Source organism: Alosa pseudoharengus, unplaced genomic scaffold (genome assembly GCF_046254945.1).
Source record: "Alosa pseudoharengus isolate Yale_2024_CS ecotype anadromous, Long Island Sound unplaced genomic scaffold, YU_APseudo_1.1 YU_APseudo_1.1_scf_20, whole genome shotgun sequence".
Taxonomy (NCBI): Eukaryota; Metazoa; Chordata; class Actinopteri; order Clupeiformes; family Clupeidae; genus Alosa; species Alosa pseudoharengus.
The window spans coordinates 36,984,514-37,010,269 of record NW_027468664.1 but is presented as its reverse complement, the minus strand read 5'-3'; the positions used below and the strand labels follow the sequence as shown (position 1 = coordinate 37,010,269).

At 46.8% G+C, this 25,756-nt stretch overlaps 33 non-coding genes across 33 annotated transcripts; all 33 read right to left on the bottom strand.

The window, feature by feature from the left end:
• Nucleotides 1-652: 652 nt before the first annotated feature.
• On the bottom strand, nucleotides 653-793 carry LOC143137060 (U4 spliceosomal RNA). The gene has a single exon (XR_012989637.1). It is a non-coding gene; the product is annotated as a U4 spliceosomal RNA (small nuclear RNA).
• A 583-nt stretch (nucleotides 794-1,376) lies between these two features.
• LOC143137082 (U4 spliceosomal RNA) lies at nucleotides 1,377-1,517 on the bottom strand. The gene has a single exon (XR_012989659.1). It is a non-coding gene; the product is annotated as a U4 spliceosomal RNA (small nuclear RNA).
• Nucleotides 1,518-2,100: 583 nt separating this feature from the next.
• LOC143137138 (U4 spliceosomal RNA) lies at nucleotides 2,101-2,241 on the bottom strand. The gene has a single exon (XR_012989711.1). It is a non-coding gene; the product is annotated as a U4 spliceosomal RNA (small nuclear RNA).
• Nucleotides 2,242-2,824: 583 nt separating this feature from the next.
• On the bottom strand, nucleotides 2,825-2,965 carry LOC143137059 (U4 spliceosomal RNA). Its single transcript, XR_012989636.1, has one exon. It is a non-coding gene; the product is annotated as a U4 spliceosomal RNA (small nuclear RNA).
• A 583-nt stretch (nucleotides 2,966-3,548) lies between these two features.
• Nucleotides 3,549-3,689, bottom strand: LOC143137081 (U4 spliceosomal RNA). The gene has a single exon (XR_012989658.1). It is a non-coding gene; the product is annotated as a U4 spliceosomal RNA (small nuclear RNA).
• A 583-nt stretch (nucleotides 3,690-4,272) lies between these two features.
• On the bottom strand, nucleotides 4,273-4,413 carry LOC143137150 (U4 spliceosomal RNA). Its single transcript, XR_012989723.1, has one exon. It is a non-coding gene; the product is annotated as a U4 spliceosomal RNA (small nuclear RNA).
• A 583-nt stretch (nucleotides 4,414-4,996) lies between these two features.
• Nucleotides 4,997-5,137, bottom strand: LOC143137056 (U4 spliceosomal RNA). Its single transcript, XR_012989634.1, has one exon. It is a non-coding gene; the product is annotated as a U4 spliceosomal RNA (small nuclear RNA).
• A 580-nt stretch (nucleotides 5,138-5,717) lies between these two features.
• LOC143137247 (U5 spliceosomal RNA) lies at nucleotides 5,718-5,832 on the bottom strand. The gene has a single exon (XR_012989815.1). It is a non-coding gene; the product is annotated as a U5 spliceosomal RNA (small nuclear RNA).
• Nucleotides 5,833-6,594: 762 nt separating this feature from the next.
• LOC143137055 (U4 spliceosomal RNA) lies at nucleotides 6,595-6,735 on the bottom strand. Its single transcript, XR_012989633.1, has one exon. It is a non-coding gene; the product is annotated as a U4 spliceosomal RNA (small nuclear RNA).
• Nucleotides 6,736-7,316: 581 nt separating this feature from the next.
• On the bottom strand, nucleotides 7,317-7,457 carry LOC143137149 (U4 spliceosomal RNA). Its single transcript, XR_012989722.1, has one exon. It is a non-coding gene; the product is annotated as a U4 spliceosomal RNA (small nuclear RNA).
• Nucleotides 7,458-8,040: 583 nt separating this feature from the next.
• On the bottom strand, nucleotides 8,041-8,181 carry LOC143137054 (U4 spliceosomal RNA). Its single transcript, XR_012989632.1, has one exon. It is a non-coding gene; the product is annotated as a U4 spliceosomal RNA (small nuclear RNA).
• A 580-nt stretch (nucleotides 8,182-8,761) lies between these two features.
• LOC143137357 (U5 spliceosomal RNA) lies at nucleotides 8,762-8,876 on the bottom strand. Its single transcript, XR_012989920.1, has one exon. It is a non-coding gene; the product is annotated as a U5 spliceosomal RNA (small nuclear RNA).
• A 765-nt stretch (nucleotides 8,877-9,641) lies between these two features.
• On the bottom strand, nucleotides 9,642-9,782 carry LOC143137100 (U4 spliceosomal RNA). The gene has a single exon (XR_012989675.1). It is a non-coding gene; the product is annotated as a U4 spliceosomal RNA (small nuclear RNA).
• A 583-nt stretch (nucleotides 9,783-10,365) lies between these two features.
• On the bottom strand, nucleotides 10,366-10,506 carry LOC143137106 (U4 spliceosomal RNA). The gene has a single exon (XR_012989681.1). It is a non-coding gene; the product is annotated as a U4 spliceosomal RNA (small nuclear RNA).
• A 580-nt stretch (nucleotides 10,507-11,086) lies between these two features.
• On the bottom strand, nucleotides 11,087-11,201 carry LOC143137246 (U5 spliceosomal RNA). The gene has a single exon (XR_012989814.1). It is a non-coding gene; the product is annotated as a U5 spliceosomal RNA (small nuclear RNA).
• A 762-nt stretch (nucleotides 11,202-11,963) lies between these two features.
• Nucleotides 11,964-12,104, bottom strand: LOC143137053 (U4 spliceosomal RNA). The gene has a single exon (XR_012989631.1). It is a non-coding gene; the product is annotated as a U4 spliceosomal RNA (small nuclear RNA).
• A 583-nt stretch (nucleotides 12,105-12,687) lies between these two features.
• LOC143137097 (U4 spliceosomal RNA) lies at nucleotides 12,688-12,828 on the bottom strand. Its single transcript, XR_012989673.1, has one exon. It is a non-coding gene; the product is annotated as a U4 spliceosomal RNA (small nuclear RNA).
• A 1,306-nt stretch (nucleotides 12,829-14,134) lies between these two features.
• On the bottom strand, nucleotides 14,135-14,275 carry LOC143136996 (U4 spliceosomal RNA). The gene has a single exon (XR_012989577.1). It is a non-coding gene; the product is annotated as a U4 spliceosomal RNA (small nuclear RNA).
• Nucleotides 14,276-14,855: 580 nt separating this feature from the next.
• Nucleotides 14,856-14,970, bottom strand: LOC143137365 (U5 spliceosomal RNA). The gene has a single exon (XR_012989927.1). It is a non-coding gene; the product is annotated as a U5 spliceosomal RNA (small nuclear RNA).
• A 762-nt stretch (nucleotides 14,971-15,732) lies between these two features.
• Nucleotides 15,733-15,873, bottom strand: LOC143137052 (U4 spliceosomal RNA). The gene has a single exon (XR_012989630.1). It is a non-coding gene; the product is annotated as a U4 spliceosomal RNA (small nuclear RNA).
• Nucleotides 15,874-16,451: 578 nt separating this feature from the next.
• On the bottom strand, nucleotides 16,452-16,592 carry LOC143137051 (U4 spliceosomal RNA). The gene has a single exon (XR_012989629.1). It is a non-coding gene; the product is annotated as a U4 spliceosomal RNA (small nuclear RNA).
• A 584-nt stretch (nucleotides 16,593-17,176) lies between these two features.
• LOC143137245 (U5 spliceosomal RNA) lies at nucleotides 17,177-17,291 on the bottom strand. Its single transcript, XR_012989813.1, has one exon. It is a non-coding gene; the product is annotated as a U5 spliceosomal RNA (small nuclear RNA).
• Nucleotides 17,292-18,052: 761 nt separating this feature from the next.
• LOC143137129 (U4 spliceosomal RNA) lies at nucleotides 18,053-18,193 on the bottom strand. The gene has a single exon (XR_012989703.1). It is a non-coding gene; the product is annotated as a U4 spliceosomal RNA (small nuclear RNA).
• A 583-nt stretch (nucleotides 18,194-18,776) lies between these two features.
• Nucleotides 18,777-18,917, bottom strand: LOC143137050 (U4 spliceosomal RNA). The gene has a single exon (XR_012989628.1). It is a non-coding gene; the product is annotated as a U4 spliceosomal RNA (small nuclear RNA).
• Nucleotides 18,918-19,497: 580 nt separating this feature from the next.
• LOC143137364 (U5 spliceosomal RNA) lies at nucleotides 19,498-19,612 on the bottom strand. Its single transcript, XR_012989926.1, has one exon. It is a non-coding gene; the product is annotated as a U5 spliceosomal RNA (small nuclear RNA).
• Nucleotides 19,613-20,374: 762 nt separating this feature from the next.
• Nucleotides 20,375-20,515, bottom strand: LOC143137049 (U4 spliceosomal RNA). Its single transcript, XR_012989627.1, has one exon. It is a non-coding gene; the product is annotated as a U4 spliceosomal RNA (small nuclear RNA).
• A 578-nt stretch (nucleotides 20,516-21,093) lies between these two features.
• LOC143137048 (U4 spliceosomal RNA) lies at nucleotides 21,094-21,234 on the bottom strand. The gene has a single exon (XR_012989626.1). It is a non-coding gene; the product is annotated as a U4 spliceosomal RNA (small nuclear RNA).
• A 580-nt stretch (nucleotides 21,235-21,814) lies between these two features.
• Nucleotides 21,815-21,929, bottom strand: LOC143137254 (U5 spliceosomal RNA). Its single transcript, XR_012989822.1, has one exon. It is a non-coding gene; the product is annotated as a U5 spliceosomal RNA (small nuclear RNA).
• A 762-nt stretch (nucleotides 21,930-22,691) lies between these two features.
• Nucleotides 22,692-22,832, bottom strand: LOC143137047 (U4 spliceosomal RNA). Its single transcript, XR_012989625.1, has one exon. It is a non-coding gene; the product is annotated as a U4 spliceosomal RNA (small nuclear RNA).
• A 583-nt stretch (nucleotides 22,833-23,415) lies between these two features.
• LOC143137045 (U4 spliceosomal RNA) lies at nucleotides 23,416-23,556 on the bottom strand. The gene has a single exon (XR_012989623.1). It is a non-coding gene; the product is annotated as a U4 spliceosomal RNA (small nuclear RNA).
• Nucleotides 23,557-24,139: 583 nt separating this feature from the next.
• On the bottom strand, nucleotides 24,140-24,280 carry LOC143137079 (U4 spliceosomal RNA). The gene has a single exon (XR_012989656.1). It is a non-coding gene; the product is annotated as a U4 spliceosomal RNA (small nuclear RNA).
• A 583-nt stretch (nucleotides 24,281-24,863) lies between these two features.
• Nucleotides 24,864-25,004, bottom strand: LOC143137044 (U4 spliceosomal RNA). The gene has a single exon (XR_012989622.1). It is a non-coding gene; the product is annotated as a U4 spliceosomal RNA (small nuclear RNA).
• Nucleotides 25,005-25,584: 580 nt separating this feature from the next.
• On the bottom strand, nucleotides 25,585-25,699 carry LOC143137243 (U5 spliceosomal RNA). Its single transcript, XR_012989811.1, has one exon. It is a non-coding gene; the product is annotated as a U5 spliceosomal RNA (small nuclear RNA).
• Between the last annotated feature and the right edge of the window lie 57 nt (nucleotides 25,700-25,756).

Here is a 25,756-nt window from a genome sequence, read left to right as displayed (position 1 = left end):
CCTTCATGCAAATGTTGAAGTTATCAGCATACGGCCTACTCATTTTCAGAAGTGGCCCATGAAAAGTATTTTTTTTCCCTTTTTTTTCTTTTCAAAGGCCAGAAAACCAACAAAGCATGCTGGGAAGCTGTCGTACATCGGCTACTAGACGAGAACCTCTTGGGGGTTTCATTCATTACTATGCTGGGTTTAATGCGGTTCAGAGTCAGACAATGATGTTACAGCAATTACAGCAATTATACAGCAATACTACAGCATATAACAGATCATTTTTTCACCCGACCGTTGCATGCTGGGATGCTGAAAAGCAGTCGCACAAGTAGGCGGAGACTGAGTATGATCAGGGAAGTAGGGGCCGAGGTTAAGGTGGGGGTGGGGCGAGTATGACGGGCCACTACACAATACTTGCTTGCTATACTACATCCAGAGTAAAGGGAAAATATTTAGATGCATATCTCCCTTCAGCTGGTACATTGCCAAAAAGAACCGAGACGAAATTTGCTGCTCTGACCTGCCCAAAAAGCGCCAGAGAGGTGACGACCAGGTAGGCTATTCCTACCTCACTGTTCGGAAGGTCACCAAAGTCGCACAGCCCACAAAGCGCTGAACCCGACAAGAACACTGATTTACGCTTCTTTCAACAACCAAACAGTCTCCTTGGAGACCACCAAAAATTGCCATTGCCGACTATATTTCAAGTCGTCAAGGCGGGGTATTGGGTAAAGTTTTCAACTAGCAATAATCGCGCCTCGGATAAACCTCATAGGCTACGATACTGCCACTGCGCAGAGATGACTGGAGATGGGAATGTGTTCTGGGACCGGGTGTGGGCAACAGTCATCACAAAGCTGGTGAGTTCAACTATCTAAAGAATATCATCCATCCTATGCTATGCTAAACCATGTACAAGTACAATCCAATTGCTGTTGTAGAGCAGTGGGCACCACAAGATGACATCAAAATACAGCAATTACTACAGCATGTGACAGATCATTTTTTCACCCGACCGATGCATGCTGGGATGCTGAAATGCAGTCGCACAAGTAGGCGGAGACTGAGTATGATCAGGGGAGTAAGGGCCGAGGTTAAGGTGGGGGTGGGGCGAGTATGACGGGCAACTACACAATACTTGCTTGCTATACTACATCCAGAGTAAAGGGAAAATATTTAGATGCAAATTTCCCTTCAGCTGGTACATTGCCAAATAGAACCGAGACGAAATTTGCTGCTCTGACCTGCCCAAAAAGCGCCGGAGAGTTGATGACTAGGTAGGCTATTCCTACCTCACTGTTCGGAAGGTCACCAAAGTCGCACAGCCCACAAAGCGCTGAACCCGACAAGAACACAGATTTACGCTTCTTTCAACAACCAAACAGTCTCCTTGGAGACCACCAAAAATTGCCATTGCCGACTATGTTTCAAGTCGTCAAGGCGGGGTATTGGGTAAAGTTTTCAACTAGCAATAATCGCGCCTCGGATAAACCTCATAGGCTACGATACTGCCACTGCGCAGAGATGACTGGAGATGGGAATGTGTTCTGGGACCGGATGTGGGCAACAGTCATCACAAAGCTGGTGAGTTCAACTATCTAAAGAATATCATACATCCTATGCTATGCTAAACCATGTACAAGTACAATCCAATTGCTGTTGTAGAGCAGTGGGCACCACAAGATGACATCAAAATACAGCAATTACTACAGCATATGACAGATCATTTTTTCACCCGACCGTTGCATGCTGGGATGCTGAAATGAAGTCGCACAAGTAGGCGGAGACTGAGTATGATCAGGGGAGTAAGGGCCGAGGTTAAGGTGGGGGTGGGGCGAGTATGACGAGCAACTACACAATACTTGCTTGCTATACTACATCCAGAGTAAAGGGAAAATATTTAGATGCATATCTCCTTTCAGCTGGTACATTGCCAAATACAACAGAGACGAAATTTGCTGCTCTGACCTGCCCAAAAAGCACCGGAGAGTTGGCGACCAGGTAGGCTATTACTACCTAACTGTTCGGAAGGTCACCAAAGTCACAGAGCCCACAAAGCGCTGAACCCGACAAGAACACTGATTTACGCTTCTTTTAACAGCCAAACAGTCTCCTTGGAGACCACCAGAAATTGCCATTGCCGACTATATTTCAAGTCGTCAAGGCGGGGTATTGGGTAAAGTTTTCAACTAGCAATAATTGCGCCTCGGATAAACCTCATAGGCTACGATACTGCCACTGCGCAGAGATGACTGGAGATGGGAATGTGTTCTGGGACCGGGTGTGGGCAACAGTCATCACAAAGCTGGTGAGCTCAACTATCTAAAGAATATCATCCATCCTATGCTATGCTAAACCATGTACAAGTACAATCCAATTGCTGTTGTAGAGCAGTGGGCACCACAAGATGACATCAAAATACAGCAATTACTACAGCATATGACAGATCATTTTTTCACCCGACCGTTGCATGCTGGGATGCTGAAATGCAGTCGCACAAGTAGGCGGAGACTGGGTATGATCAGGGGAGTAAGGGCCGAGGTTAAGGTGGGGGTGGGGCGAGTATGACGGGCAACTACACAATACTTGCTTGCTATACTACATCCAGAGTAAAGGGAAAATATTTAGATGCATATCTCCCTTCAGCTGGTACATTGCCAAATAGAACCGAGACGAAATTTGCTGCTCTGACCTGCCCAAAAAGCGCCGGAGAGTTGACGACCAGGTAGGCTATTCCTACCTCACTGTTCGGAAGGTCACCAAAGTCGCACAGCCCACAAAGCGCTGAACCCGACAAGAACACTGATTTACGCTTCTTTCAACAACCAAACAGTCTCCTTGGAGACCACCAAAAATTGCCATTGCCGACTATATTTCAAGTCGTCAAGGCGGGGTATTGGGTAAAGTTTTCAACTAGCAATAATCGCGCCTCGGATAAACCTCATAGGCTACGATACTGCCACTGCGCAGAGATGACTGGAGATGGGAATGTGTTCTGGGACCGGGTGTGGGCAACAGTCATCACAAAGCTGGTGAGTTCAACTATCTAAAGAATATCATCCATCCTATGCTATGCTAAACCATGTACAAGTACAATCCAATTGCTGTTGTAGAGCAGTGGGCACCACAAGATGACATCAAAATACAGCAATTACTACAGCATGTGACAGATCATTTTTTCACCCGACCGTTGCATGCTGGGATGCTGAAATGCAGTCGCACAAGTAGGCGGAGACTGAGTATGATCAGGGGAGTAAGGGCCGAGGTTAAGGTGGGGGTGGGGCGAGTATGACGGGCAACTACACAATACTTGCTTGCTATACTACATCCAGAGTAAAGGGAAAATATTTAGATGCAAATTTCCCTTCAGCTGGTACATTGCCAAATAGAACCGAGACGAAATTTGCTGCTCTGACCTGCCCAAAAAGCGCCGGAGAGTTGATGACTAGGTAGGCTATTCCTACCTCACTGTTCGGAAGGTCACCAAAGTCGCACAGCCCACAAAGCGCTGAACCCGACAAGAACACAGATTTACGCTTCTTTCAACAACCAAACAGTCTCCTTGGAGACCACCAAAAATTGCCATTGCCGACTATGTTTCAAGTCGTCAAGGCGGGGTATTGGGTAAAGTTTTCAACTAGCAATAATCGCGCCTCGGATAAACCTCATAGGCTACGATACTGCCACTGCGCAGAGATGACTGGAGATGGGAATGTGTTCTGGGACCGGATGTGGGCAACAGTCATCACAAAGCTGGTGAGTTCAACTATCTAAAGAATATCATACATCCTATGCTATGCTAAACCATGTACAAGTACAATCCAATTGCTGTTGTAGAGCAGTGGGCACCACAAGATGACATCAAAATACAGCAATTACTACAGCATATGACAGATCATTTTTTCACCCGACCGTTGCATGCTGGGATGCTGAAATGAAGTCGCACAAGTAGGCGGAGACTGAGTATGATCAGGGGAGTAAGGGCCGAGGTTAAGGTGGGGGTGGGGCGAGTATGACGAGCAACTACACAATACTTGCTTGCTATACTACATCCAGAGTAAAGGGAAAATATTTAGATGCATATCTCCTTTCAGCTGGTACATTGCCAAATACAACAGAGACGAAATTTGCTGCTCTGACCTGCCCAAAAAGCACCGGAGAGTTGGCGACCAGGTAGGCTATTACTACCTAACTGTTCGGAAGGTCACCAAAGTCACAGAGCCCACAAAGCGCTGAACCCGACAAGAACACTGATTTACGCTTCTTTTAACAGCCAAACAGTCTCCTTGGAGACCACCAGAAATTGCCATTGCCGACTATATTTCAAGTCGTCAAGGCGGGGTATTGGGTAAAGTTTTCAACTAGCAATAATGGCGCCTCGGATAAACCTCATAGGCTACGATACTGCCACTGCGCAGAGATGACTGGAGATGGGAATGTGTTCTGGGACCGGGTGTGGGCAACAGTCATCACAAAGCTGGTGAGCTCAACTATCTAAAGAATATCATCCATCCTATGCTATGCTAAACCATGTACAAGTACAATCCAATTGCTGTTGTAGAGCAGTGGGCACCACAAGATGACATCAAAATACAGCAATTACTACAGCATATGACAGATCATTTTTTCACCCGACCGTTGCATGCTGGGATGCTGAAATGCAGTCGCACAAGTAGGCGGAGACTGGGTATGATCAGGGGAGTAAGGGCCGAGGTTAAGGTGGGGGTGGGGCGAGTATGACGGGCAACTACACAATACTTGCTTGCTATACTACATCCAGAGTAAAGGGAAAATATTTAGATGCATATCTCCCTTCAGCTGGTACATTGCCAAATAGAACCGAGACGAAATTTGCTGCTCTGACCTGCCCAAAAAGCGCCGGAGAGTTGACGACCAGGTAGGCTATTCCTACCTCACTGTTCGGAAGGTCACCAAAGTCGCACAGCCCACAAAGCGCTGAACCCGACAAGAACACTGATTTACGCTTCTTTCAACAACCAAACAGTCTCCTTGGAGACCACCAAAAATTGCCATTGCCGACTATATTTCAAGTCGTCAAGGCGGGGTATTGGGTAAAGTTTTCAACTAGCAATAATCGCGCCTCGGATAAACCTCATAGGCTACGATACTGCCACTGCGCAGAGATGACTGGAGATGGGAATGTGTTCTGGGACCGGGTGTGGGCAACAGTCATCACAAAGCTGGTGAGCTCAACTATCTAAAGAATATCATCCATCCTATGCTATGCTAAACCATGTACAAGTACAACCCAAGTGCTGTTGTAGAGCAGTGGGCACCACAAGATCTTTGCTTCCGAAATCGGACGAGATCGGGCGTGCTCAGCGTGGTATGGCCGTAAGCAACTGCACACCGACAACGTTGATCTGATAAACCTCCAACAGCTGGGCATAAGAGCTCCCGGTATGATTTCAGGCTTGAGCCACTTACTCATTCAGAAAAAAGGCTGTATCAGGGAATAAAGACACACACGAGGGGGTTGCTATATTTCAGACGGGCATAGGCTACTTGAAGAGAGAGCTCCAAAAGAGAACGAGGACAAAAGTGATCAGAGTTTCAGAAATCTACCTGTCCTAAGAACGTTCGACCACACGTGAACAACAGGCCGTGCTGCCAACGTGTAAGCTCCTCCCTCTCGTTCGTCGTTATCAGCAGTACACGTCGGCGCACGAACAAACAGAGAGCACTTCTTTTTCACAGATCGAGGGACCCCACCGTATGGTGGGGCATCAAAAAATTCATATCAACTCATAGTGGTCCTTTCCACGGAAATCTTTAGTAAAAGGCGAAAGATTTATACGATATGAAGAGAACCATGAGTGTTCTGCCAGTCTGGAACATGACTTGAGCTAGCCACCGCCAGCGCCACAGGTCACTATCAGAGTTACAGGTAGCCTAAACACCACGCACAGACCTTCAACGTATTGCTTTACCTTCATGCAAATGTTGAAGTTATCAGCATACGGCCTACTCATTTTCAGAAGTGGCCCATGAAAAGTATTTTTTTTCCCTTTTTTTTTCTTTTCAAAGGCCAGAAAACCAACAAAGCATGCTGGGAAGCTGTCGTACATCGGCTACTAGACGAGAACCTCTTGGGGGTTTCATTCATTACTATGCTGGGTTTAATGCGGTTCAGAGTCAGACAATGATGTTACAGCAATTACAGCAATTATACAGCAATACTACAGCATATAACAGATCATTTTTTCACCCGACCGTTGCATGCTGGGATGCTGAAATGCAGTCGCACAAGTAGGCGGAGACTGAGTATGATCAGGGAAGTAGGGGCCGAGGTTAAGGTGGGGGTGGGGCGAGTATGACGGGCCACTACACAATACTTGCTTGCTATACTACATCCAGAGTAAAGGGAAAATATTTAGATGCATATCTCCCTTCAGCTGGTACATTGCCAAATAGAACCGAGACGAAATTTGCTGCTCTGACCTGCCCAAAAAGCGCCGGAGAGTTGACGACCATGTAGGCTATTCCTACCTCACTGTTCGGAAGGTCACCAAAGTCGCACAGCCCACAAAGCGCTGAACCCGACAAGAACACTGATTTACGCTTCTTTCAACAACCAAACAGTCTCCTTGGAGACCACCAAAAATTGCCATTGCCGACTATATTTCAAGTCGTCAAGGCGGGGTATTGGGTAAAGTTTTCAACTAGCAATAATCGCGCCTCGGATAAACCTCATAGGCTACGATACTGCCACTGCGCAGAGATGACTGGAGATGGGAATGTGTTCTGGGACAGGATGTGGGCAACAGTCATCACAAAGCTGGTGAGTTCAACTATCTAAAGAATATCATACATCCTATGCTATGCTAAACCATGTACAAGTACAATCCAATTGCTGTTGTAGAGCAGTGGGCACCACAAGATGACATCAAAATACAGCAATTACTACAGCATATGACATCATTTTTTCACCCGACCGTTGCATGCTGGGATGCTGAAATGAAGTCGCACAAGTAGGCGGAGACTGAGTATGATCAGGGGAGTAAGGGCCGAGGTTAAGGTGGGGGTGGGGCGAGTATGACGAGCAACTACACAATACTTGCTTGCTATACTACATCCAGAGTAAAGGGAAAATATTTAGATGCATATCTCCTTTCAGCTGGTACATTGCCAAATACAACAGAGACAAAATTTGCTGCTCTGACCTGCCCAAAAAGCACCGGAGAGTTGACGACCAGGTAGGCTATTACTACCTAACTGTTCGGAAGGTCACCCAAGTCACAGAGCCCACAAAGCGCTGAACCCGACAAGAACACTGATTTACGCTTCTTTTAACAGCCAAACAGTCTCCTTGGAGACCACCAGAAATTGCCATTGCCGACTATATTTCAAGTCGTCAAGGCGGGGTATTGGGTAAAGTTTTCAACTAGCAATAATGGCGCCTCGGATAAACCTCATAGGCTACGATACTGCCACTGCGCAGAGATGACTGGAGATGGGAATGTGTTCTGGGACCGGGTGTGGGCAACAGTCATCACAAAGCTGGTGAGCTCAACTATCTAAAGAATATCATCCATCCTATGCTATGCTAAACCATGTACAAGTACAATCCAATTGCTGTTGTAGAGCAGTGGGCACCACAAGATGACATCAAAATACAGCAATTACTACAGCATATGACAGATCATTTTTTCACCCGACCGTTGCATGCTGGGATGCTGAAATGCAGTCGCACAAGTAGGCGGAGACTGGGTATGATCAGGGGAGTAAGGGCCGAGGTTAAGGTGGGGGTGGGGCGAGTATGACGGGCCACTACACAATACTTGCTTGCTATACTACATCCAGAGTAAAGGGAAAATATTTAGATGCATATCTCCCTTCAGCTGGTACATTGCCAAATAGAACCGAGACGAAATTTGCTGCTCTGACCTGCCCAAAAAGCGCCGGAGAGTTGACGACCAGGTAGGCTATTCCTACCTCACTGTTCGGAAGGTCACCAAAGTCGCACAGCCCACAAAGCGCTGAACCCGACAAGAACACTGATTTACGCTTCTTTCAACAACCAAACAGTCTCCTTGGAGACCACCAAAAATTGCCATTGCCGACTATATTTCAAGTCGTCAAGGCGGGGTATTGGGTAAAGTTTTCAACTAGCAATAATCGCGCCTCGGATAAACCTCATAGGCTACGATACTGCCACTGCGCAGAGATGACTGGAGATGGGAATGTGTTCTGGGACCGGGTGTGGGCAACAGTCATCACAAAGCTGGTGAGCTCAACTATCTAAAGAATATCATCCATCCTATGCTATGCTAAACCATGTACAAGTACAACCCAAGTGCTGTTGTAGAGCAGTGGGCACCACAAGATCTTTGCTTCCGAAATCGGACGAGATCGGGCGTGCTCAGCGTGGTATGGCCGTAAGCAACTGCACACCGACAACGTTGATCTGATAAACCTCCAACAGCTGGGCATAAGAGCTCCCGGTATGATTTCAGGCTTGAGCCACTTACTCATTCAGAAAAAAGGCTGTATCAGGGAATAAAGACACACACGAGGGGGTTGCTATATTTCAGACGGGCATAGGCTACTTGAAGAGAGAGCTCCAAAAGAGAACGAGGACAAAAGTGATCAGAGTTTCAGAAATCTACCTGTCCTAAGAACGTTCGACCACACGTGAACAACAGGCCGTGCTGCCAACGTGTAAGCTCCTCCCTCTCGTTCGTCGTTATCAGCAGTACACGTCGGCGCACGAACAAACAGAGGGCACTTCTTTTTCACAGATCGAGGGACCCCACCGTATGGTGGGGCATCAAAAAATTCATATCAACTCATAGTGGTCCTTTCCGCGGAAATCTTTAGTAAAAGGCGAAAGATTTATACGATATGAAGAGAACCATGAGTGTTCTGCCAGTCTGGAACATGACTTGAGCTAGCCACCGCCAGCGCCACAGGTCACTATCAGAGTTACAGGTAGCCTAAACACCACGCACAGACCTTCAACGTATTGCTTTACCTTCATGCAAATGTTGAAGTTATCAGCATACGGCCTACTCATTTTCAGAAGTGGCCCATGAAAAGTATTTTTTTTCCCTTTTTTTTCTTTTCAAAGGCCAGAAAACCAACAAAGCATGCTGGGAAGCTGTCGTACATCGGCTACTAGACGAGAACCTCTTGGGGGTTTCATTCATTACTATGCTGGGTTTAATGCGGTTCAGAGTCAGACAATGATGTTACAGCAATTACAGCAATTATACAGCAATACTACAGCATATAACAGATCATTTTTTCACCCGACCGTTGCATGCTGGGATGCTGAAATGCAGTCGCACAAGTAGGCGGAGACTGAGTATGATCGATCAGGGAAGTAGGGGCCGAGGTTAAGGTGGGGGTGGGGCGAGTATGACGGGCCACTACACAATACTTGCTTGCTATACTACATCCAGAGTAAAGGGAAAATATTTAGATGCATATCTCCCTTCAGCTGGTACATTGCCAAATAGAACCGAGACGAAATTTGCTGCTCTGACCTGCCCAAAAAGCGCCGGAGAGTTGACGACCAGGTAGGCTATTCCTACCTCACTGTTCGGAAGGTCACCAAAGTCGCACAGCCCACAAAGCGCTGAACCCGACAAGAACACTGATTTACGCTTCTTTCAACAACCAAACAGTCTCCTTGGAGACCACCAGAAATTGCCATTGCCGACTATATTTCAAGTCGTCAAGGCGGGGTATTGGGTAAAGTTTTCAACTAGCAATAATCGCGCCTCGGATAAACCTCATAGGCTACGATACTGCCACTGCGCAGAGATGACTGGAGATGGGAATGTGTTCTGGGACCGGGTGTGGGCAACAGTCATCACAAAGCTGGTGAGCTCAACTATCTAAAGAATATCATCCATCCTATGCTATGCTAAACCATGTACAAGTACAATCCAATTGCTGTTGTAGAGCAGTGGGCACCACAAGATGACATCAAAATACAGCAATTACTACAGCATATGACAGATCATTTTTTCACCCGACCGTTGCATGCTGGGATGCTGAAATGCAGTCGCACAAGTAGGCGGAGACTGGGTATGATCAGGGGAGTAAGGGCCGAGGTTAAGGTGGGGGTGGGGCGAGTATGACGGGCCACTACACAATACTTGCTTGCTATACTACATCCAGAGTAAAGGGAAAATATTTAGATGCATATCTCCCTTCAGCTGGTACATTGCCAAATAGAACCGAGACGAAATTTGCTGCTCTGACCTGCCCAAAAAGCGCCGGAGAGTTGACGACCAGGTAGGCTATTCCTACCTCACTGTTCGGAAGGTCACCAAAGTCGCACAGCCCACAAAGCGCTGAACCCGACAAGAACACTGATTTACGCTTCTTTCAACAACCAAACAGTCTCCTTGGAGACCACCAAAAATTGCCATTGCCGACTATATTTCAAGTCGTCAAGGCGGGGTATTGGGTAAAGTTTTCAACTAGCAATAATCGCACCTCGGATAAACCTCATAGGCTACGATACTGCCACTGCGCAGAGATGACTGGAGATGGGAATGTGTTCTGGGACCGGGTGTGGGCAACAGTCATCACAAAGCTGGTGAGCTCAACTATCTAAAGAATATCATCCATCCTATGCTATGCTAAACCATGTACAAGTACAACCCAAGTGCTGTTGTAGAGCAGTGGGCACCACAAGATCTTTGCTTCCGAAATCGGACGAGATCGGGCGTGCTCAGCGTGGTATGGCCGTAAGCAACTGCACACCGACAACGTTGATCTGATAAACCTCCAACAGCTGGGCATAAGAGCTCCCGGTATGATTTCAGGCTTGAGCCACTTACTCATTCAGAAAAAAGGCTGTATCAGGGAATAAAGACACACACGAGGGGGTTGCTATATTTCAGACGGGCATAGGCTACTTGAAGAGAGAGCTCCAAAAGAGAACGAGGACAAAAGTGATCAGAGTTTCAGAAATCTACCTGTCCTAAGAACGTTCGACCACACGTGAACAACAGGCCGTGCTGCCAACGTGTAAGCTCCTCCCTCTCGTTCGTCGTTATCAGCAGTACACGTCGGCGCACGAACAAACAGAGGGCACTTCTTTTTCACAGATCGAGGGACCCCACCGTATGGTGGGGCATCAAAAAATTCATATCAACTCATAGTGGTCCTTTCCACGGAAATCTTTAGTAAAAGGCGAAAGATTTATACGATATGAAGAGAACCATGAGTGTTCTGCCAGTCTGGAACATGACTTGAGCTAGCCACCGCCAGCGCCACAGGTCACTATCAGAGTTACAGGTAGCCTAAACACCACGCACAGACCTTCAACGTATTGCTTTACCTTCATGCAAATGTTGAAGTTATCAGCATACGGCCTACTCATTTTCAGAAGTGGCCCATGAAAAGTATTTTTTTTCCCTTTTTTTTTCTTTTCAAAGGCCAGAAAACCAACAAAGCATGCTGGGAAGCTGTCGTACATCGGCTACTAGACGAGAACCTCTTGGGGGTTTCATTCATTACTATGCTGGGTTTAATGCGGTTCAGAGTCAGACAATGATGTTACAGCAATTACAGCAATTATACAGCAATACTACAGCATATAACAGATCATTTTTTCACCCGACCGTTGCATGCTGGGATGCTGAAATGCAGTCGCACAAGTAGGCGGAGACTGAGTATGATCAGGGAAGTAGGGGCCGAGGTTAAGGTGGGGGTGGGGCGAGTATGACGGGCCACTACACAATACTTGCTTGCTATACTACATCCAGAGTAAAGGGAAAATATTTAGATGCATATCTCCCTTCAGCTGGTACATTGCCAAAAAGAACCGAGACGAAATTTGCTGCTCTGACCTGCCCAAAAAGCGCCAGAGAGTTGACGACCAGGTAGGCTATTCCTACCTCACTGTTCGGAAGGTCACCAAAGTCGCACAGCCCACAAAGCGCTGAACCCGACAAGAACACTGATTTACGCTTCTTTCAACAACCAAACAGTCTCCTTGGAGACCACCAAAAATTGCCATTGCCGACTATATTTCAAGTCGTCAAGGCGGGGTATTGGGTAAAGTTTTCAACTAGCAATAATCGCGCCTCGGATAAACCTCATAGGCTACGATACTGCCACTGCGCAGAGATGACTGGAGATGGGAATGTGTTCTGGGACCGGGTGTGGGCAACAGTCATCACAAAGCTGGTGAGTTCAACTATCTAAAGAATATCATCCATCCTATGCTATGCTAAACCATGTACAAGTACAATCCAATTGCTGTTGTAGAGCAGTGGGCACCACAAGATGACATCAAAATACAGCAATTACTACAGCATGTGACAGATCATTTTTTCACCCGACCGTTGCATGCTGGGATGCTGAAATGCAGTCGCACAAGTAGGCGGAGACTGAGTATGATCAGGGGAGTAAGGGCCGAGGTTAAGGTGGGGGTGGGGCGAGTATGACGGGCAACTACACAATACTTGCTTGCTATACTACATCCAGAGTAAAGGGAAAATATTTAGATGCATATCTCCCTTCAGCTGGTACATTGCCAAATAGAACCGAGACGAAATTTGCTGCTCTGACCTGCCCAAAAAGCGCCGGAGAGTTGACGACCAGGTAGGCTATTACTACCTAACTGTTCGGAAGGTCACCCAAGTCACAGAGCCCACAAAGCGCTGAACCCGACAAGAACACTGATTTACGCTTCTTTTAACAGCCAAACAGTCTCCTTGGAGACCACCAGAAATTGCCATTGCCGACTATATTTCAAGTCGTCAAGGCGGGGTATTGGGTAAAGTTTTCAACTAGCAATAATCGCGCCTCGGATAAACCTCATAGGCTACGATACTGCCACTGCGCAGAGATGACTGGAGATGGGAATGTGTTCTGGGACCGGGTGTGGGCAACAGTCATCACAAAGCTGGTGAGTTCAACTATCTAAAGAATATCATACATCCTATGCTATGCTAAACCATGTACAAGTACAATCCAATTGCTGTTGTAGAGCAGTGGGCACCACAAGATGACATCAAAATACAGCAATTACTACAGCATGTGACAGATCATTTTTTCACCCGACCGTTGCATGCTGGGATGCTGAAATGCAGTCGCACAAGTAGGCGGAGACTGAGTATGATCAGGGGAGTAAGGGCCGAGGTTAAGGTGGGGGTGGGGCGAGTATGACGGGCCACTACACAATACTTGCTTGCTATACTACATCCAGAGTAAAGGGAAAATATTTAAGGCGGCCTTACATTGTACGATTTTGGCCTGTTTTCACAGTCGGCGACTAAATTTCCAAAGTCGGACAGAAATCATGGGAGTTGTACTGGAATCGCGGCGCGCTCCCGTCAACTAGATCGTTAAGTGTAAGGTGCCAATCTTAGCGGTTTTAAGTCAGTCGGAGTCAGTCCTTTTCTAGTTTTGCCGTTACGACAATATCAAACATGTTTGATATTATCGCAAGTCTTTCTAGTCGTGGCTCATGCAAATAGTGACGTGAACTATAAAAACCAATAGTGACCTCTCTCCAACACCAAACAGGAAGGGGCAAAGTATAGGCGACAGCTGTAGCCTATAATTATTTGTTATTCTTACAATATTTGTCATTTCTTATACATTTTTATTTGGCTCTTCCACGTGACAGAACAACTCTATATCGGTTAGGGATGTCACGCATGAAACAATACTGCAGAAACACGAAAATACAACTTTGAGTTTAGTAGGCTATCATTTCAGTTCCTGTTTATCTATTGCATGATGGGTAATAATTTAAAGGAATCTAGTTGCAGTCTTGTAAATAGTGACCCTGCAAGATCCCTAGTCATTGCAAAATCATAGTCTGTGACTTAAAACCTCTACTACTTGTCTTTAGATGTGAGAGGGTCTGAGACTGTAGTCTTTCAAAAATCTTTTCCAAATCTTTGCAAATCTTTACAAAGTCTGTCAGTGTAAGGAGGGCTTTAGATGCAAATTTCCCTTCAGCTGGTACATTGCCAAATAGAACCGAGACGAAATTTGCTGCTCTGACCTGCCCAAAAAGCGCCGGAGAGTTGACGACCAGGTAGGCTATTCCTACCTCACTGTTCGGAAGGTCACCAAAGTCGCACAGCCCACAAAGCGCTGAACCCGACAAGAACACTGATTTACGCTTCTTTCAACAACCAAACAGTCTCCTTGGAGACTACCAAAAATTGCCATTGCCGACTATATTTCAAGTCGTCAAGGCGGGGTATTGGGTAAAGTTTTCAACTAGCAATAATCGCGCCTCGGATAAACCTCATAGGCTACGATACTGCCACTGCGCAGAGATGACTGGAGATGGGAATGTGTTCTGGGACCGGGTGTGGGCAACAGTCATCACAAAGCTGGTGAGCTCAACTATCTAAAGAATATCATCCATCCTATGCTATGCTAAACCATGTACAAGTACAACCCAAGTGCTGTTGTAGAGTAGTGGGCACCACAAGATCTTTGCTTCCGAAATCGGACGAGATCGGGCGTGCTCAGCGTGGTATGGCCGTAAGCAACTGCACACCGACAACGTTGATCTGATAAACCTCCAACAGCTGGGCATAAGAGCTCCCGGTATGATTTCAGGCTTGAGCCACTTACTCATTCAGAAAAAAGGCTGTATCAGGGAATAAAGACACACACGAGGGGGTTGCTATATTTCAGACGGGCATAGGCTACTTGAAGAGAGAGCTCCAAAAGAGAACGAGGACAAAAGTGATCAGAGTTTCAGAAATCTACCTGTCCTAAGAACGTTCGACCACACGTGAACAACAGGCCGTGCTGCTACCGTGTAAGCTCCTCCCTCTCGTTCGTCGTTATCAGCAGTACACGTCGGCGCACGAACAAACAGAGGGCACTTCTTTTTCACAGATCGAGGGACCCCACCGTATGGTGGGGCATCAAAAAATTCATATCAACTCATAGTGGTCCTTTCCACGGAAATCTTTAGTAAAAGGCGAAAGATTTATACGATAGGAAGAGAACCATGAGTGTTCTGCCAGTCTGGAACATGACTTGAGCTAGCCACCGCCAGCGCCACAGGTCACTATCAGAGTTACAGGTAGCCTAAACACCACGCACAGACCTTCAACGTATTGCTTTACCTTCATGCAAATGTTGAAGTTATCAGCATACGGCCTACTCATTTTCAGAAGTGGCCCATGAAAAGTATTTTTTTTCCCTTTTTTTTTCTTTTCAAAGGCCAGAAAACCAACAAAGCATGCTGGGAAGCTGTCGTACATCGGCTACTAGACGAGAACCTCTTGGGGGTTTCATTCATTACTATGCTGGGTTTAATGCGGTTCAGAGTCAGACAATGATGTTACAGCAATTACAGCAATTATACAGCAATACTACAGCATATAACAGATCATTTTTTCACCCGACCGTTGCATGCTGGGATGCTGAAATGCAGTCGCACAAGTAGGCGGAGACTGAGTATGATCAGGGGAGTAAGGGCCGAGGTTAAGGTGGGGGTGGGGCGAGTATGACGGGCCACTACACAATACTTGCTTGCTATACTACATCCGGAGTAAAGGGAAAATATTTAGATGCAAATTTCCCTTCAGCTGGTACATTGGCAAATAGAACCGAGATGAAATTTGCTGCTCTGACCTGCCCAAAAAGCGCCGGAGAGTTGACGACCAGGTAGGCTATTCCTACCTCACTGTTCGGAAGGTCACCAAAGTCGCACAGCCCACAAAGCGCTGAACCCGACAAGAACACTGATTTACGCTTCTTTCAACAACCAAACAGTCTCCTTGGAGACCACCAAAAATTGCCATTGCCGACTATATTTCAAGTCGTCAAGGCGGGGTATTGGGTAAAGTTTTCAACTAGCAATAATCGCGCCTCGGATAAACCTCATAGGCTACGATACTGCCACTGCGCAGAGATGACTGGAGATGGGAATGTGTTCTGGGACCGGGTGTGGGCAACAGTCATCACAAAGCTGGTGAGCTCAACTATCTAAAGAATATCATCCATCCTATGCTATGCTAAACCATGTACAAGTACAATCCAATTGCTGTTGTAGAGCAGTGGGCACCACAAGATGACATCAAAATACAGCAATTACTACAGCATATGACAGATCATTTTTTCACCCGACCGTTGCATGCTGGGATGCTGAAATGCAGTCGCACAAGTAGGCGGAGACTGGGTATGATCAGGGGAGTAAGGGCCGAGGTTAAGGTGGGGGTGGGGCGAGTATGACGGGCAACTACACAATACTTGCTTGCTATACTACATCCAGAGTAAAGGGAAAATATTTAGATGCATATCTCCCTTCAGCTGGTACATTGCCAAATAGAACCGAGATGAAATTTGCTGCTCTGACCTGCCCAAAAAGCGCCGGAGAGTTGACGACCAGGTAGGCTATTCCTACCTCACTGTTCGGAAGGTCACCAAAGTCGCACAGCCCACAAAGCGCTGAACCCGACAAGAACACTGATTTACTTTCAACAACCAAACAGTCTCCTTGGAGACCACCAAAAATTGCCATTGCCGACTATATTTCAAGTCGTCAAGGCGGGGTATTGGGTAAAGTTTTCAACTAGCAATAATCGCGCCTCGGATAAACCTCATAGGCTACGATACTGCCACTGCGCAGAGATGACTGGAGATGGGAATGTGTTCTGGGACCGGGTGTGGGCAACAGTCATCACAAAGCTGGTGAGCTCAACTATCTAAAGAATATCATCCATCCTATACTATGCTAAACCATGTACAAGTACAACCCAAGTGCTGTTGTAGAGTAGTGGGCACCACAAGATCTTTGCTTCCGAAATCGGACGAGATCGGGCGTGCTCAGCGTGGTATGGCCGTAAGCAACTGCACACCGACAACGTTGATCGATCTGATAAACCTCCAACAGCTGGGCATAAGAGCTCCCGGTATGATTTCAGGCTTGAGCCACTTACTCATTCAGAAAAAAGGCTGTATCAGGGAATAAAGACACACACGAGGGGGTTGCTATATTTCAGACGGGCATAGGCTACTTGAAGAGAGAGCTCCAAAAGAGAACGAGGACAAAAGTGATCAGAGTTTCAGAAATCTACCTGTCCTAAGAACGTTCGACCACACGTGAACAACAGGCCGTGCTGCCAACGTGTAAGCTCCTCCCTCTCGTTCGTCGTTATCAGCAGTACACGTCGGCGCACGAACAAACAGAGGGCACTTCTTTTTCACAGATCGAGGGACCCCACCGTATGGTGGGGCATCAAAAAATTCATATCAACTCATAGTGGTCCTTTCCACGGAAATCTTTAGTAAAAGGCGAAAGATTTATACGATATGAAGAGAACCATGAGTGTTCTGCCAGTCTGGAACATGACTTGAGCTAGCCACCGCCAGCGCCACAGGTCACTATCAGAGTTACAGGTAGCCTAAACACCACGCACAGACCTTCAACGTATTGCTTTACCTTCATGCAAATGTTGAAGTTATCAGCATACGGCCTACTCATTTTCAGAAGTGGCCCATGAAAAGTATTTTTTTTCCCTTTTTTTTCTTTTCAAAGGCCAGAAAACCAACAAAGCATGCTGGGAAGCTGTCGTACATCGGCTACTAGACGAGAACCTCTTGGGGGTTTCATTCATTACTATGCTGGGTTTAATGCGGTTCAGAGTCAGACAATGATGTTACAGCAATTACAGCAATTATACAGCAATACTACAGCATATAACAGATCATTTTTTCACCCGACCGTTGCATGCTGGGATGCTGAAATGCAGTCGCACAAGTAGGCGGAGACTGAGTATGATCAGGGAAGTAGGGGCCGAGGTTAAGGTGGGGGTGGGGCGAGTATGACGGGCCACTACACAATACTTGCTTGCTATACTACATCCAGAGTAAAGGGAAAATATTTAGATGCATATCTCCCTTCAGCTGGTACATTGCCAAATAGAACCGAGACGAAATTTGCTGCTCTGACCTGCCCAAAAAGCGCCGGAGAGTTGACGACCAGGTAGGCTATTCCTACCTCACTGTTCGGAAGGTCACCAAAGTCGCACAGCCCACAAAGCGCTGAACCCGACAAGAACACTGATTTACGCTTCTTTCAACAACCAAACAGTCTCCTTGGAGACCACCAAAAGTTGCCATTGCCGACTATATTTCAAGTCGTCAAGGCGGGGTATTGGGTAAAGTTTTCAACTAGCAATAATCGCGCCTCGGATAAACCTCATAGGCTACGATACTGCCACTGCGCAGAGATGACTGGAGATGGGAATGTGTTCTGGGACAGGATGTGGGCAACAGTCATCACAAAGCTGGTGAGTTCAACTATCTAAAGAATATCATACATCCTATGCTATGCTAAACCATGTACAAGTACAATCCAATTGCTGTTGTAGAGCAGTGGGCACCACAAGATGACATCAAAATACAGCAATTACTACAGCATATGACAGATCATTTTTTCACCCGACCGTTGCATGCTGGGATGCTGAAATGAAGTCGCACAAGTAGGCGGAGACTGAGTATGATCAGGGGAGTAAGGGCCGAGGTTAAGGTGGGGGTGGGGCGAGTATGACGGGCCACTACACAATACTTGCTTGCTATACTACATCCAGAGTAAAGGGAAAATATTTAGATGCATATCTCCCTTCAGCTGGTACATTGCCAAATAGAACCGAGACGAAATTTGCTGCTCTGACCTGCCCAAAAAGCGCCGGAGAGTTGACGACCAGGTAGGCTATTCCTACCTCACTGTTCGGAAGGTCACCAAAGTCGCACAGCCCACAAAGCGCTGAACCCGACAAGAACACTGATTTACGCTTCTTTCAACAACCAAACAGTCTCCTTGGAGACCACCAAAAATTGCCATTGCCGACTATATTTCAAGTCGTCAAGGCGGGGTATTGGGTAAAGTTTTCAACTAGCAATAATCGCGCCTCGGATAAACCTCATAGGCTACGATACTGCCACTGCGCAGAGATGACTGGAGATGGGAATGTGTTCTGGGACCGGGTGTGGGCAACAGTCATCACAAAGCTGGTGAGCTCAACTATCTAAAGAATATCATCCATCCTATGCTATGCTAAACCATGTACAAGTACAACCCAAGTGCTGTTGTAGAGCAGTGGGCACCACAAGATCTTTGCTTCCGAAATCGGACGAGATCGGGCGTGCTCAGCGTGGTATGGCCGTAAGCAACTGCACACCGACAACGTTGATCTGATAAACCTCCAACAGCTGGGCATAAGAGCTCCCGGTATGATTTCAGGCTTGAGCCACTTACTCATTCAGAAAAAAGGCTGTATCAGGGAATAAAGACACACACGAGGGGGTTGCTATATTTCAGACGGGCATAGGCTACTTGAAGAGAGAGCTCCAAAAGAGAACGAGGACAAAAGTGATCAGAGTTTCAGAAATCTACCTGTCCTAAGAACGTTCGACCACACGTGAACAACAGGCCGTGCTGCCAACGTGTAAGCTCCTCCCTCTCGTTCGTCGTTATCAGCAGTACACGTCGGCGCACGAACAAACAGAGGGCACTTCTTTTTCACAGATCGAGGGACCCCACCGTATGGTGGGGCATCAAAAAATTCATATCAACTCATAGTGGTCCTTTCCACGGAAATCTTTAGTAAAAGGCGAAAGATTTATACGATAGGAAGAGAACCATGAGTGTTCTGCCAGTCTGGAACATGACTTGAGCTAGCCACCGCCAGCGCCACAGGTCACTATCAGAGTTACAGGTAGCCTAAACACCACGCACAGACCTTCAACGTATTGCTTTACCTTCATGCAAATGTTGAAGTTATCAGCATACGGCCTACTCATTTTCAGAAGTGGCCCATGAAAAGTATTTTTTTTCCCTTTTTTTTTCTTTTCAAAGGCCAGAAAACCAACAAAGCATGCTGGGAAGCTGTCGTACATCGGCTACTAGACGAGAACCTCTTGGGGGTTTCATTCATTACTATGCTGGGTTTAATGCGGTTCAGAGTCAGACAATGATGTTACAGCAATTACAGCAATTATACAGCAATACTACAGCATATAACAGATCATTTTTTCACCCGACCGTTGCATGCTGGGATGCTGAAATGCAGTCGCACAAGTAGGCGGAGACTGAGTATGATCAGGGGAGTAAGGGCCGAGGTTAAGGTGGGGGTGGGGCGAGTATGACGGGCCACTACACAATACTTGCTTGCTATACTACATCCGGAGTAAAGGGAAAATATTTAGATGCAAATTTCCCTTCAGCTGGTACATTGGCAAATAGAACCGAGATGAAATTTGCTGCTCTGACCTGCCCAAAAAGCGCCGGAGAGTTGACGACCAGGTAGGCTATTCCTACCTCACTGTTCGGAAGGTCACCAAAGTCGCACAGCCCACAAAGCGCTGAACCCGACAAGAACACTGATTTACGCTTCTTTCAACAACCAAACAGTCTCCTTGGAGACCACCAAAAATTGCCATTGCCGACTATATTTCAAGTCGTCAAGGCGGGGTATTGGGTAAAGTTTTCAACTAGCAATAATCGCGCCTCGGATAAACCTCATAGGCTACGATACTGCCACTGCGCAGAGATGACTGGAGATGGGAATGTGTTCTGGGACCGGGTGTGGGCAACAGTCATCACAAAGCTGGTGAGCTCAACTATCTAAAGAATATCATCCATCCTATGCTATGCTAAACCATGTACAAGTACAATCCAATTGCTGTTGTAGAGCAGTGGGCACCACAAGATGACATCAAAATACAGCAATTACTACAGCATATGACAGATCATTTTTTCACCCGACCGTTGCATGCTGGGATGCTGAAATGCAGTCGCACAAGTAGGCGGAGACTGGGTATGATCAGGGGAGTAAGGGCCGAGGTTAAGGTGGGGGTGGGGCGAGTATGACGGGCAACTACACAATACTTGCTTGCTATACTACATCCAGAGTAAAGGGAAAATATTTAGATGCATATCTCCCTTCAGCTGGTACATTGCCAAATAGAACCGAGATGAAATTTGCTGCTCTGACCTGCCCAAAAAGCGCCGGAGAGTTGACGACCAGGTAGGCTATTCCTACCTCACTGTTCGGAAGGTCACCAAAGTCGCACAGCCCACAAAGCGCTGAACCCGACAAGAACACTGATTTACTTTCAACAACCAAACAGTCTCCTTGGAGACCACCAAAAATTGCCATTGCCGACTATATTTCAAGTCGTCAAGGCGGGGTATTGGGTAAAGTTTTCAACTAGCAATAATCGCGCCTCGGATAAACCTCATAGGCTACGATACTGCCACTGCGCAGAGATGACTGGAGATGGGAATGTGTTCTGGGACCGGGTGTGGGCAACAGTCATCACAAAGCTGGTGAGCTCAACTATCTAAAGAATATCATCCATCCTATACTATGCTAAACCATGTACAAGTACAACCCAAGTGCTGTTGTAGAGTAGTGGGCACCACAAGATCTTTGCTTCCGAAATCGGACGAGATCGGGCGTGCTCAGCGTGGTATGGCCGTAAGCAACTGCACACCGACAACGTTGATCTGATAAACCTCCAACAGCTGGGCATAAGAGCTCCCGGTATGATTTCAGGCTTGAGCCACTTACTCATTCAGAAAAAAGGCTGTATCAGGGAATAAAGACACACACGAGGGGGTTGCTATATTTCAGACGGGCATAGGCTACTTGAAGAGAGAGCTCCAAAAGAGAACGAGGACAAAAGTGATCAGAGTTTCAGAAATCTACCTGTCCTAAGAACGTTCGACCACACGTGAACAACAGGCCGTGCTGCTACCGTGTAAGCTCCTCCCTCTCGTTCGTCGTTATCAGCAGTACACGTCGGCGCACGAACAAACAGAGGGCACTTCTTTTTCACAGATCGAGGGACCCCACCGTATGGTGGGGCATCAAAAAATTCATATCAACTCATAGTGGTCCTTTCCACGGAAATCTTTAGTAAAAGGCAAAAGATTTATACGATATGAAGAGAACCATGAGTGTTCTGCCAGTCTGGAACATGACTTGAGCTAGCCACCGCCAGCGCCACAGGTCACTATCAGAGTTACAGGTAGCCTAAACACCACGCACAGACCTTCAACGTATTGCTTTACCTTCATGCAAATGTTGAAGTTATCAGCATACGGCCTACTCATTTTCAGAAGTGGCCCATGAAAAGTATTTTTTTTCCCTTTTTTTTTCTTTTCAAAGGCCAGAAAACCAACAAAGCATGCTGGGAAGCTGTCGTACATCGGCTACTAGACGAGAACCTCTTGGGGGTTTCATTCATTACTATGCTGGGTTTAATGCGGTTCAGAGTCAGACAATGATGTTACAGCAATTACAGCAATTATACAGCAATACTACAGCATATAACAGATCATTTTTTCACCCGACCGTTGCATGCTGGGATGCTGAAATGCAGTCGCACAAGTAGGCGGAGACTGAGTATGATCAGGGGAGTAAGGGCCGAGGTTAAGGTGGGGGTGGGGCGAGTATGACGGGCCACTACACAATACTTGCTTGCTATACTACATCCAGAGTAAAGGGAAAATATTTAGATGCAAATTTCCCTTCAGCTGGTACATTGCCAAATAGAACCGAGATGAAATTTGCTGCTCTGACCTGCCCAAAAAGCGCCGGAGAGTTGACGACCAGGTAGGCTATTCCTACCTCACTGTTCGGAAGGTCACCAAAGTCGCACAGCCCACAAAGCGCTGAACCCGACAAGAACACTGATTTACGCTTCTTTCAACAACCAAACAGTCTCCTTGGAGACCACCAAAAATTGCCATTGCCGACTATATTTCAAGTCGTCAAGGCGGGGTATTGGGTAAAGTTTTCAACTAGCAATAATCGCGCCTCGGATAAACCTCATAGGCTACGATACTGCCACTGCGCAGAGATGACTGGAGATGGGAATGTGTTCTGGGACCGGGTGTGGGCAACAGTCATCACAAAGCTGGTGAGCTCAACTATCTAAAGAATATCATCCATCCTATGCTATGCTAAACCATGTACAAGTACAATCCAATTGCTGTTGTAGAGCAGTGGGCACCACAAGATGACATCAAAATACAGCAATTACTACAGCATATGACAGATCATTTTTTCACCCGACCGTTGCATGCTGGGATGCTGAAATGCAGTCGCACAAGTAGGCGGAGACTGGGTATGATCAGGGGAGTAAGGGCCGAGGTTAAGGTGGGGGTGGGGCGAGTATGACGGGCAACTACACAATACTTGCTTGCTATACTACATCCAGAGTAAAGGGAAAATATTTAGATGCATATCTCCTTTCAGCTGGTACATTGCCAAATAGAACCGAGACGAAATTTGCTGCTCTGACCTGCCCAAAAAGCGCCGGAGAGTTGACGACCAGGTAGGCTATTCCTACCTCACTGTTCGGAAGGTCACCAAAGTCGCACAGCCCACAAAGCGCTGAACCCGACAAGAACACTGATTTACGCTTCTTTCAACAACCAAACAGTCTCCTTGGAGACCACCAAAAATTGCCATTGCCGACTATATTTCAAGTCGTCAAGGCGGGGTATTGGGTAAAGTTTTCAACTAGCAATAATCGCGCCTCGGATAAACCTCATAGGCTACGATACTGCCACTGCGCAGAGATGACTGGAGATGGGAATGTGTTCTGGTACCGGGTGTGGGCAACAGTCATCACAAAGCTGGTGAGTTCAACTATCTAAAGAATATCATCCATCCTATGCTATGCTAAACCATGTACAAGTACAATCTAATTGCTGTTGTAGAGCAGTGGGCACCACAAGATGACATCAAAATACAGCAATTACTACAGCATGTGACAGATCATTTTTTCACCCGACCGTTGCATGCTGGGATGCTGAAATGCAGTCGCACAAGTAGGCGGAGACTGAGTATGATCAGGGGAGTAAGGGCCGAGGTTAAGGTGGGGGTGGGGCGAGTATGACGGGCAACTACACAATACTTGCTTGCTATACTACATCCAGAGTAAAGGGAAAATATTTAGATGCAAATTTCCCTTCAGCTGGTACATTGCCAAATAGAACCGAGACGAAATTTGCTGCTCTGACCTGCCCAAAAAGCGCCGGAGAGTTGATGACTAGGTAGGCTATTCCTACCTCACTGTTCGGAAGGTCACCAAAGTCGCACAGCCCACAAAGCGCTGAACCCGACAAGAACACTGATTTACGCTTCTTTCAACAACCAAACAGTCTCCTTGGAGACCACCAAAAATTGCCATTGCCGACTATGTTTCAAGTCGTCAAGGCGGGGTATTGGGTAAAGTTTTCAACTAGCAATAATCGCGCCTCGGATAAACCTCATAGGCTACGATACTGCCACTGCGCAGAGATGACTGGAGATGGGAATGTGTTCTGGGACCGGATGTGGGCAACAGTCATCACAAAGCTGGTGAGTTCAACTATCTAAAGAATATCATACATCCTATGCTATGCTAAACCATGTACAAGTACAATCCAATTGCTGTTGTAGAGCAGTGGGCACCACAAGATGACATCAAAATACAGCAATTACTACAGCATATGACAGATCATTTTTTCACCCGACCGTTGCATGCTGGGATGCTGAAATGAAGTCGCACAAGTAGGCGGAGACTGAGTATGATCAGGGGAGTAAGGGCCGAGGTTAAGGTGGGGGTGGGGCGAGTATGACGAGCAACTACACAATACTTGCTTGCTATACTACATCCAGAGTAAAGGGAAAATATTTAGATGCATATCTCCTTTCAGCTGGTACATTGCCAAATACAACAGAGACGAAATTTGCTGCTCTGACCTGCCCAAAAAGCACCGGAGAGTTGGCGACCAGGTAGGCTATTCCTACCTAACTGTTCGGAAGGTCACCAAAGTCGCACAGCCCACAAAGCGCTGAACCCGACAAGAACACTGATTTACGCTTCTTTCAACAACCAAACAGTCTCCTTGGAGACCACCAAAAATTGCCATTGCCGACTATATTTCAAGTCGTCAAGGCGGGGTATTGGGTAAAGTTTTCAACTAGCAATAATCGCGCCTCGGATAAACCTCATAGGCTACGATACTGCCACTGCGCAGAGATGACTGGAGATGGGAATGTGTTCTGGGACCGGGTGTGGGCAACAGTCATCACAATGCTGGTGAGCTCAACTATCTAAAGAATATCATCCATCCTATGCTATGCTAAACCATGTACAAGTACAACCCAAGTGCTGTTGTAGAGCAGTGGGCACCACAAGATCTTTGCTTCCGAAATCGGACGAGATCGGGCGTGCTCAGCGTGGTATGGCCGTAAGCAACTGCACACCGACAATGTTGATCTGATAAACCTCCAACAGCTGGGCATAAGAGCTCCCGGTATGATTTCAGGCTTGAGCCACTTACTCATTCAGAAAAAAGGCTGTATCAGGGAATAAAGACACACACGAGGGGGTTGCTATATTTCAGACGGGCATAGGCTACTTGAAGAGAGAGCTCCAAAAGAGAACGAGGACAAAAGTGATCAGAGTTTCAGAAATCTACCTGTCCTAAGAACGTTCAACCACACGTGAACAACAGGCCGTGCTGCCAACGTGTAAGCTCCTCCCTCTCGTTCGTCGTTATCAGCAGTACACGTCGGCGCATGAACAAACAGAGAGCACTTCTTTTTCACAGATCGAGGGACCCCACCGTATGGTGGGGCATCAAAAAATTCATATCAACTCATAGTGGTCCTTTCCACGGAAATCTTTAGTAAAAGGCGAAAGATTTATACGATATGAAGAGAACCATGAGTGTTCTGCCAGTCTGGAACATGACTTGAGCTAGCCACCGCCAGCGCCACAGGTCACTATC